At 26.5% G+C, this 8817-nt stretch overlaps 1 protein-coding gene across 6 annotated transcripts in view; it reads right to left on the bottom strand.

Moving 5' to 3' along the window:
- The window catches only part of LOC111688560 (neurotrimin), a 69149-nt gene extending 60706 nt beyond the window's left edge, over window positions 1–8443 (bottom strand). For 3 of the 6 annotated variants that reach the window (XM_046947305.1, XM_046947303.1, XM_046947306.1), the window contains exons 1-2: window positions 8094–8440; window positions 1267–1461 (exon numbers count right to left, since the gene is read on the bottom strand). The gene's annotated coding sequence lies outside the window, so the exon portion shown is untranslated. Of the gene's footprint in view, window positions 1–1266; window positions 1462–8079 lie in introns of all 6 variants that reach the window. The other 3 variants (XM_046947307.1, XM_046947308.1, XM_046947304.1) reach the window with 2 other exon arrangements.
- Window positions 8444–8817: the final 374 nt, after the last annotated feature.

The raw sequence follows: 8817 nt of genomic DNA, 5'->3' as shown, positions 1-8817 counted from the left end.
TATAAATACGAATTTCTTCAAATTTTTACAATTTATTCAACGGCATTCTTAAAATGTGTCCCCAACTTAAAAGTATCATTATATTCAACATAATAGTACACCTGTTTTCAAGATGATAAAAAAATATTTAGACAAAAAATTTCTAAATATTTTTATTAAAATTTAGACATTTTAAGCGTAGTGTAGATATTTTTCTTATTGCTACTAGACTTTGAAAGAATTTCTGTTAAACTTTAATTAATTTTTTTTTCGAGGAGATAAATTGATTTGCTATAAAAAGTTTTATCAGAGATTCGTCGAATTTCTATAAAGTGAAAATCCTCAAAAATTATCTACATATAATAAGAAAATATTTACAAAAGAAAATATGAATATAATATTATCAAAAGTATGAATCTAATATTATTGTTTTTATTCTTTTCTTGCAGGTAAGATTAACGAATAGCATCCCACACTGTGGTACTATGAGTATGAGTAATATTTAATTCAATGACTTAACAATAAAACAACAGTACGTATGATTGATTTTATTTATTGGTATTAAAGTTTCGACACAGTTTTAAAGCCCTTTTTATATAAGTTTTACGATTGACAATAAATATAAAAAACGTGTCCTAATTTGCCAAAATACAAACAAACAAAGAAAATAAACCGGATGACAATTTAAGGATAAAAGTAATATAAAAATATTTTTCAAAGAAATTTCCTGAAGGCTTAATACCACAAAACAAATACTAAAAACTCACACCAACCTTACTAAAATAAAAACGTCAAAGACTAACAAATCAATATAAAAATCAGGATTTCATTTCGTTTAATTTAAAAACTCATAGTAAATATTGATTTAAATTTATAAAATAAGGTTAAATATCCTCTTTGCACTCTTTGTCTATATAAAACGTGTGACAACTTTGAGGTCATTATTAAAATTTATCAGAGATAGAGAGAGAGTGAAAAAGCGTACATAAATAAATAATTAAATAATCAGTAAAAGTAATCAGTGTCAGTCTGTCTGTTTGTCTGCTGTTAAAATTTTAAAGATTAATTAATGTCTTTAGCCATTAATACTGTATATTTCCATTACTCTGGCTGGGTTGACAAATTTGAGTATTGATTGTTTTTAATAGCCTCAATTAAATTAAATCCCATACATGAAGTTCAATTTGAAATGCATGACTTTATTACACAATAACAACAACACAAGCTAAAGCTGCTGTGTGAAAATTTTAAATATTTAATATTGCAATAAAATGAACATTTAATTACCTGCTTTTAATTTGTAACAAGCAACTTTTAATATTAAAATCCCTTTTTTCTTCGTCTTTCCTCTTTTGCCTTTTCTCTGTGGCGTCCAGTTAAATATGATTTATTAATTTGTTCAATGTCCTTTCCTGTTTTTTTTTTTTTTTTTTGTAAAAATCTGTTCGTTGTACTTTTTTAACGGGTAAAAATTATAAAATTCTGTAAAGAAAGAAGAGAATAAAATATGATAAACATAATTTATGGGCAAAGAAAGTGTTCTAATTACTTTAAGAAGAAAATTATATTCTTTTTAAGGAAAAATTTTATCCTGTAAGTTTATTCCTTCAATTTCCGGTTTATGCTTGTAATCTTTTTGAAAGGAGATTTTTCTTAATGAAGAATAAATAAACTTTAAACTGATTTTAATGTTAAACAAAGTTTATTAATTTTTTATATCTTTTACTAATGATATTTAATAAATTATGTTTTATTAATGCTGCAACATTAATTATAAAAAGGGAAAAGGTGTGTTCGACTTATTATTGTACATAAAAATGACTTTTTCATTATTAAAAATTTCATTTAAGTACACTTCATATACATACAAAGGTAATTTAAATTAGTTATTTGTTAATATGCTAAATTCATTTTCTGAAGGGGGTTGGTCAATTTGTACAAAAATTTCACAAAATATAATAAAAGATTTTAGCTTGACATAAAACTCAAGTAGGGTAGAAGGGGGATCATACGCCATAGGGACACATCTTCCAAAGCGAATAACTTGAAAACTGAGTAATCGATTTTATCGCATTATCAAATTTTGTTTTCGTTTATCGACTATTACTATAGTTTTTTCTTTTATTTTACTAATGACAAATCTGCCCTATCCCCTTGGCGTATTTTGGGCGGTATTGCCGTTTTTGGTCAGTGCGGAATAAATAAAAAAATATGTACATGAGGATGACTAAGGAAAGATTGAGAGGAATAAAACTAAAGCCAACATATCTAAGTATCCGAACAAAGAAAAAAATAAGAATATGTATTGTGGTTTTAATTTGAGGCCGTCTCAAATAAAAAGTGGCTATGGTCCCCCTTCTATCCTATGTCACTCATTTATCAGTAAATTTTTAAATCAGTTGTGAACGTCAATTTTCTGAAGGCTACCTTATATAGAGAATAGGATCAATAATCAGCCACTCTCTCCACATTCTGAGTTGATTAATGTCCTTATATTCATCCGTCGTCCGTCCGTCTGTCTATGTGTCCATGTAAACCTTGTGCTCACGCTACAGGTCGCAATTTTTAAGAATATTTGATGAAATTGGAAATGGTTGTAATCGGAGCATTATTTCGCCTAGCCCCAATGCAACCGTAACCCCGAAGAAGGCCTTTGGGCTCATCATTACGTTATTAAATTTTCTGTTGAAAAATCAACAAAACTTTGTTTTGTAGAACTTTTAACGACACTAACGATTTCTGCAATGATCGTCCATACAAACTCTCCTTCAGAAAATGACTTGAAGGTCAAAATTCACTTATAAATACTAATAATACGATTAAATTGTATATATTTAGTTTTGAAGTAGACGTTAATTCATTTACTAAAATGTAGAAGGATAGGCCCATATTTACACTTAATCCCTATGAGTAGAAAATCCTTTTTTTTTTGTCCCAAGAGCAAAATACCTTCCCCACTATAGTGGGTGTGGAATAAAAAACTCATTTTCGATTTTGTCAACTTCAATATGGTGTGTCATTGGAAAGAGATTCTAAAGCCGCATTTAATGATATATAAATCATAAATAACCGTCTCTAATAATTTGAAAAAAAAAATTAAATTTATGCACAATTTTCACATCCAAAAATCACTTAAAAATGTTGAACAAATTTATAAAACATTTAATGTCTTAAAATGTATTAAAATACTATTCTATATGTACTTAAAAGAAAAAAAATAACATTTTAAATATTCTCTGTCTGCAATGGAAAAACATTAATTTTTTTAACGAATTAAATTTATGTATTTAAATACGTATAAACAAAAAATCAACATGTACAGGTAATTTAAAACAGTTTCCATTTAAACTCTGCAGTATATTTTGCCGGCGCGACGTCTTCCTAGTCCAATTAAAATAATATCTTATCTTTAGATAAAAATCTTAATTTATTTAAATTTGTAAATATATACACGTTTTTACGTTTCTTATCCCTGTTCACAAGAAACAAAAAGAGCTGATTTTAAATTTGTATCTGCAGTGTTTTTTAAAACATACATTTTCGTTTAGTTGTATAAAAACAAAATTTTGTTTCGGCTTTTCTCTGTCTGTTTGTTGTTAAAAATAAAAACTTGTTTGTGAATTTTTACAGTTTTTTTTTATTAAAGAAAAAAACTTAACATTTTTGCAAGTAATAGTAAAGAATATTTTTTTCTTTTTGGAGTTTTTGCAAACATAACTATACATAGTTCTTCTACAAAGACAGACTGACAGAGTTTCTTCTAGCTGGTACAAACATTTATATAAGCACCGAAAGATTATGAGATAAAGGTTGCTTTTAGTTACTCCTGCTTGGTTCTTTTCAAAACGTTAAAATAACATTATTTTCATATTCTCAGGTAAAATAAAATAAAAGTTTTTTTTTTACTATTTTTAGTGCTTCATTTTATTTTTTGGCACATTATCTGTGAAAAGCAACTATGATTTTAAAGACCCAAAAGAAAAATATAAATTTTACTATTTACACAATTTTGTTGTTAAATTTAAAAGTTGTAAATATGGAGATTTAAGACAAGTATTCTTACTTGTTTAAACCTATATAGACCAAGAACTAAAGTTTGTCGGAATATTTGGAACAAAATAGAACTTGTAAAAGATCAATAGAAATTGAAAAAAATGTGTATGTAATAGCATTTCATCAACAATTTTTGATAATTTAGTTTGATATTCGATTCGATCTGTTCATTAGTTTGTCTTTCATGCAATACTTGTGCGCTCATAGCATCTCGAAAATTTCAAGATATTTTAATCACATATTCTTATTATGGACAAAGTTCCGTAGCGCCCATACAAGTCCCCTTTAGAAAATGACTTATTGACAATGACAATAACACACCTTTAAACACGAGTATCATGATAAAATTCTCCATAAATAACTTTATTGCAAATGTAAATCTATCTACTAAAACTAATAAAGATAAGACTACATTTATATAACCAATTTTTTAGATAATCTCTTTTTTTGCAAAAAAAAAAAAACTGTTAAATTATTTCGGAATTGAGTAAAAAACGATTCAAAGGCCTTATTATTTAAAATCTGGAAATGTAAGACTTTACATGTTTAAATCTTTGAATTTGGGAGCGTATGATAAATTAATAATTTTCAACACGTATACGTGTTTATTATCGATTGCTGAACCCGAATACGGTATCTGCTTTTCTATCTCCCATAATTTTCAGGCAAAATGACACTGAATAGTTTGTTGGTATATTACGGTCATTTTATATAATTATAAAAATATATTTACGTTAAATAATTATTTTGAATTTTTTGGTGTCATTATAATTCACTATATACTAAAACTAAGTTTCATTTAAATCGGTTGCAAGCAAAATAATCCATTACTATTGTTTCAAGAGGATTTCCCAATATTGTGTAGCTAAAGTTTGAGCTTTAATTCAATTTTACTAAAACTTCAGTACACATATTTCCTCTTCAATTATATATTATATAAAAGTATTATATAAAATACATAGTACAGTAAAGAATAAAGCCGGTTTTTCAAAAAAAAAAAAACTTTACAAAATATTGTTTTCTCCGAAAACCTCAACATTCAAATCTCTGGTTCTGCTAATATGTGAGAAACAATTTTTTATTGTCCATAAGTCATATGGAGAAATTTTTAAATTTTAAAATTTTGCTTAAAAAAATTGATAAAAGTTTGAAACTGCAGTCTGAAGGGTTTTCCATTTTTACCCAAATACGGTTTAAGCTATCTTATGAGGAAAAAACTCACATTTAAGTTATTATAAATATTTTTAACATCAGAGGAATTAAAAAATAAATGAAATAAATGAAACAAATGACAATTTTAACCAAAATCAATTAGTAAATATGTTTTTCGTCTGAATTAAAATTCAGTGTTTATTTATCTAACATTCATAAAATCAAAATGTTTTATATAAGGAATTATAATTTTGTAAAAAAATTCACTTTGAGTGTTTATGACAAACTATTAGATAGAAACACTTTTTTTAATTCGTTTTTTTGTTTTGCTCTAATTATTTTGGACACCTTTAAATTTTAATTTGATTTGGATAAATTCACTGGTCCAGAAAAGTTTTAATTTTTTTTTTTTTAATTTTTAGTAAAATTTTAATAATAAGAACAAAGTTGGTAGAAGCAATAACAACTGATACATGTAAATTATTTTGTCTGAATCTATATAACTTATTACTTAGTAGATTTTTTTTCTATTCTATTCTTCGAAAATCCTTTCGCCATGCTTTCCTCATGCTGGAGTAAGATCTTTTGAAAAAACTGCGAATTCAGAAATTAAATATTATTGACATATTACAAGGATTTAATCCTCAGGGACTTACGTAGCAGTCTAACAGTAACCATAAAATAAGAAGAATTAGATTTTTCAATTTGTACCCTGTCAATAAAAACTAAAAAACAGATCATAGAAAATATAAGCTTTGAAAAATTGTGTCTAACAGACATAACGTTAGTTAAATACTTTTAAACAATCCAAAGGGTTAAGTATTGCTGTGCAGAAAAAGTTTCTTTCCCAAAAAACAATGACAAACTTCTACGACGTATTGTTGAAAATAATTCACCTATGATCTATAGTCTACAATCTTATAATTTATTAAATTAAAGCTTATTAAAATTGCTAGAAAATATGTGTGAGATTTGAGTTCAGTTCTAAAATGGTTCAGAAAAGTAGTGAATAACAAAAAATTGTGACGTCCTAGAAAGAAAAAAAAAGCAGGCGTAGACTCAGCTGTAATTCTTCAATACATTTTCTGTTAAATGTAAATGTAAGAAATTTATCATATAGTTATTTTGACATTTAGTTTAATTTTTTTTAATTGTATTAGAAAACATTCAAAATTTCAAATCAAAAGTTCTGTTGTTTGTATTTTTGAATACAGATCACAAATCTGAAAGTTATATCAACCATCAAAAATGATGTGGGTTATATTGATTCCACATCCAAATATTAATCATAAACCCACAAATATATTCTGGGTCCTTATTAAATGCTAAGACGATCTAGCCATGTCTGTACGTCTGTCAGTCTGTCTATTAAAAGCACGATAGAGACCGAACGTAAAGAGCTAGAAAGTTGAAATTTTACACAAATATTGATTATAGGTAAGGTTTGTTTGGTATTGAAAATGTTTAATATCGGTTCACATTTTCATATAGCACACCCTTTAATAATGACTTTGACGAAAATTATTGGCTTAAAACCAAGAGTTAAGAGCTGAAATTTCGATATAAGTAAAAGCGATCGAACATCTATCTACCGAATTTTATGAGGATTGCTCCATTATTAATTCTACTCGATCAGAAAATGGCTCACTACTGGAAGTAAATTTCTTAAAAGCCAAAATCTCGTAATAATATCAAACTAATGTTTATAGTAGAGCATTTCATTTACTGCATACGGTTTGATGGTGGTTATATAAGATTCGGAATAGTCGAATACAAAACTCTTGCTTATTATATCTCATATCGGTATTTTGATTTGTAAGGCGTATACTTAACATTTGTAATAATATTAATAAATCATTAACACGCATACGTACAGGTGTTGTTAATCATACTTGAAAAGGATTTTTTCGATATAATATGTTCTCAATTTTTTTTCTATAAAAGTAAAATCAAAATCCCAAACGGTTAGCAATATATGAACTTGCAACAATTAAGATTATTTTTGCAAGAATTAAAATTTTCAACAGAATTTACAAAATTAATGTTAAACAAAAACCATTGTTAAAGAGTTGGTGATTCAAAAGGTAAAAAAAAATTGGAAAAATTAAAGTTTCCCATTTGATAATCATTTTTGATTAAACCATGTCCCCCTATAACATATAGGGGTTAACAGAATTCATCTTTAGTCATACTTTTTCCAGCAACTTTTTAATGCATTATTTTTTTTTATTTCATTTATGACATGTCATATTTTATGTATAAATTCACACGTTAAAGATAAAGAATTATAAAGATGTTGCATGTTATATACTTAATGTGTCAGTAAAAAAGTTTACAAAATATTCATTATAAAATTGAGTAATAGAGTTATAACAAGGAAAGCATCATATAAAATTCCGCGGTTTCCTTTTAACACAAAAGCTTCCCTTACTTAACCTCTAGCCAAAAATATATAAATTTCTTTGTTGAAGTCATAAAAGTAACAACAGTTTAACGATGACACCAACAATGCAGATATGTACATTACTGGTACGGTAGTTGCATGTTGTTGGGCTTGTTGCAATAATATACAAGTTGTAAATGTAAATAATGAAATTATAAACAAACGCATACACATAAATATAGTACATATCCGTGTAGTTATGTGTATAAATTGTAAATTACATATGCAGAACAAAAAGGTTAACACAACAAAAAGTACAAAAGAAAAATGTAAATATGTATATAACAATACAATGCAACAATAGTAAAAATAAGTATGTACAATAAATTTATATTTAAACTAAAAACTTGGTAATGTCAATGGTATTCAACTATGAAAGGGAAAATAACTATTTGTGGCAGTAGTAATAGTATAAATGATAGTAAATATCACAAAAAGAAATGGTAACAAACCAAATATGACATACGGAAGTTGGCTTAAACGGAAGCGGATATTGTATTAAAATTCACTTGTTTTGTTGCACTTTTGATGATTTTTTATTTTTTAATTTTTATATTTGTAAAACCTTTTTTTTATCAAAACAATTATTTACACTTGTTTAATTTCTTGCACACTTCAATGCTTAAATTAAATATTAAATTTTTTTTATTTTTTTCACTTTTTTTGCAAATATTTGTAAATTATTTAATATTTTTTTTTTTTGTATTTTTTTAGCTTGCACTTTAATAATAATTTTTTTTTTCAATTTATATTTTTATTTTATGATTATTATTTATTCTTTTTTAAAACGAGCACGAGTTCAAAAACATTAACGTTACGTTAAGTGGTTGCACGACAACTAAATTGTTTCGTTTATTAACAGCAACTCTATGGTCCTGAAAATCCTCGGGACAAATCATAACATTTCGTCGAAAAACGACGTCTTCGTGCTTCGTTAAACCTTTTACATACAAACACTGCTACGAAAACTGGTCGATGTTTCAATGACTTAGCAAATGTTGAGAGCAGCAATGTTGCTTATGTTAGTAACATTTTTGTTTAGGGGGGGGGGGGGCTTGTCAACATGTTGATTTACATAAGAAATGTTTGGATGGGTCAATTTGAATAGAATTAAGGTTGTTATGTTGTTGTCACTCTGTATGAAGTTTAGGTTGGCAAATACTATTAGGGGATATTTTGACTTAGTCATT

This window comes from Lucilia cuprina, chromosome 3, assembly GCF_022045245.1.
Source record: "Lucilia cuprina isolate Lc7/37 chromosome 3, ASM2204524v1, whole genome shotgun sequence".
In the NCBI taxonomy this organism is placed as follows: Eukaryota; Metazoa; Arthropoda; class Insecta; order Diptera; family Calliphoridae; genus Lucilia; species Lucilia cuprina.
Note: the sequence above shows the minus strand (reverse complement) of the source record. Positions and strands in the feature narration are given on the sequence as shown.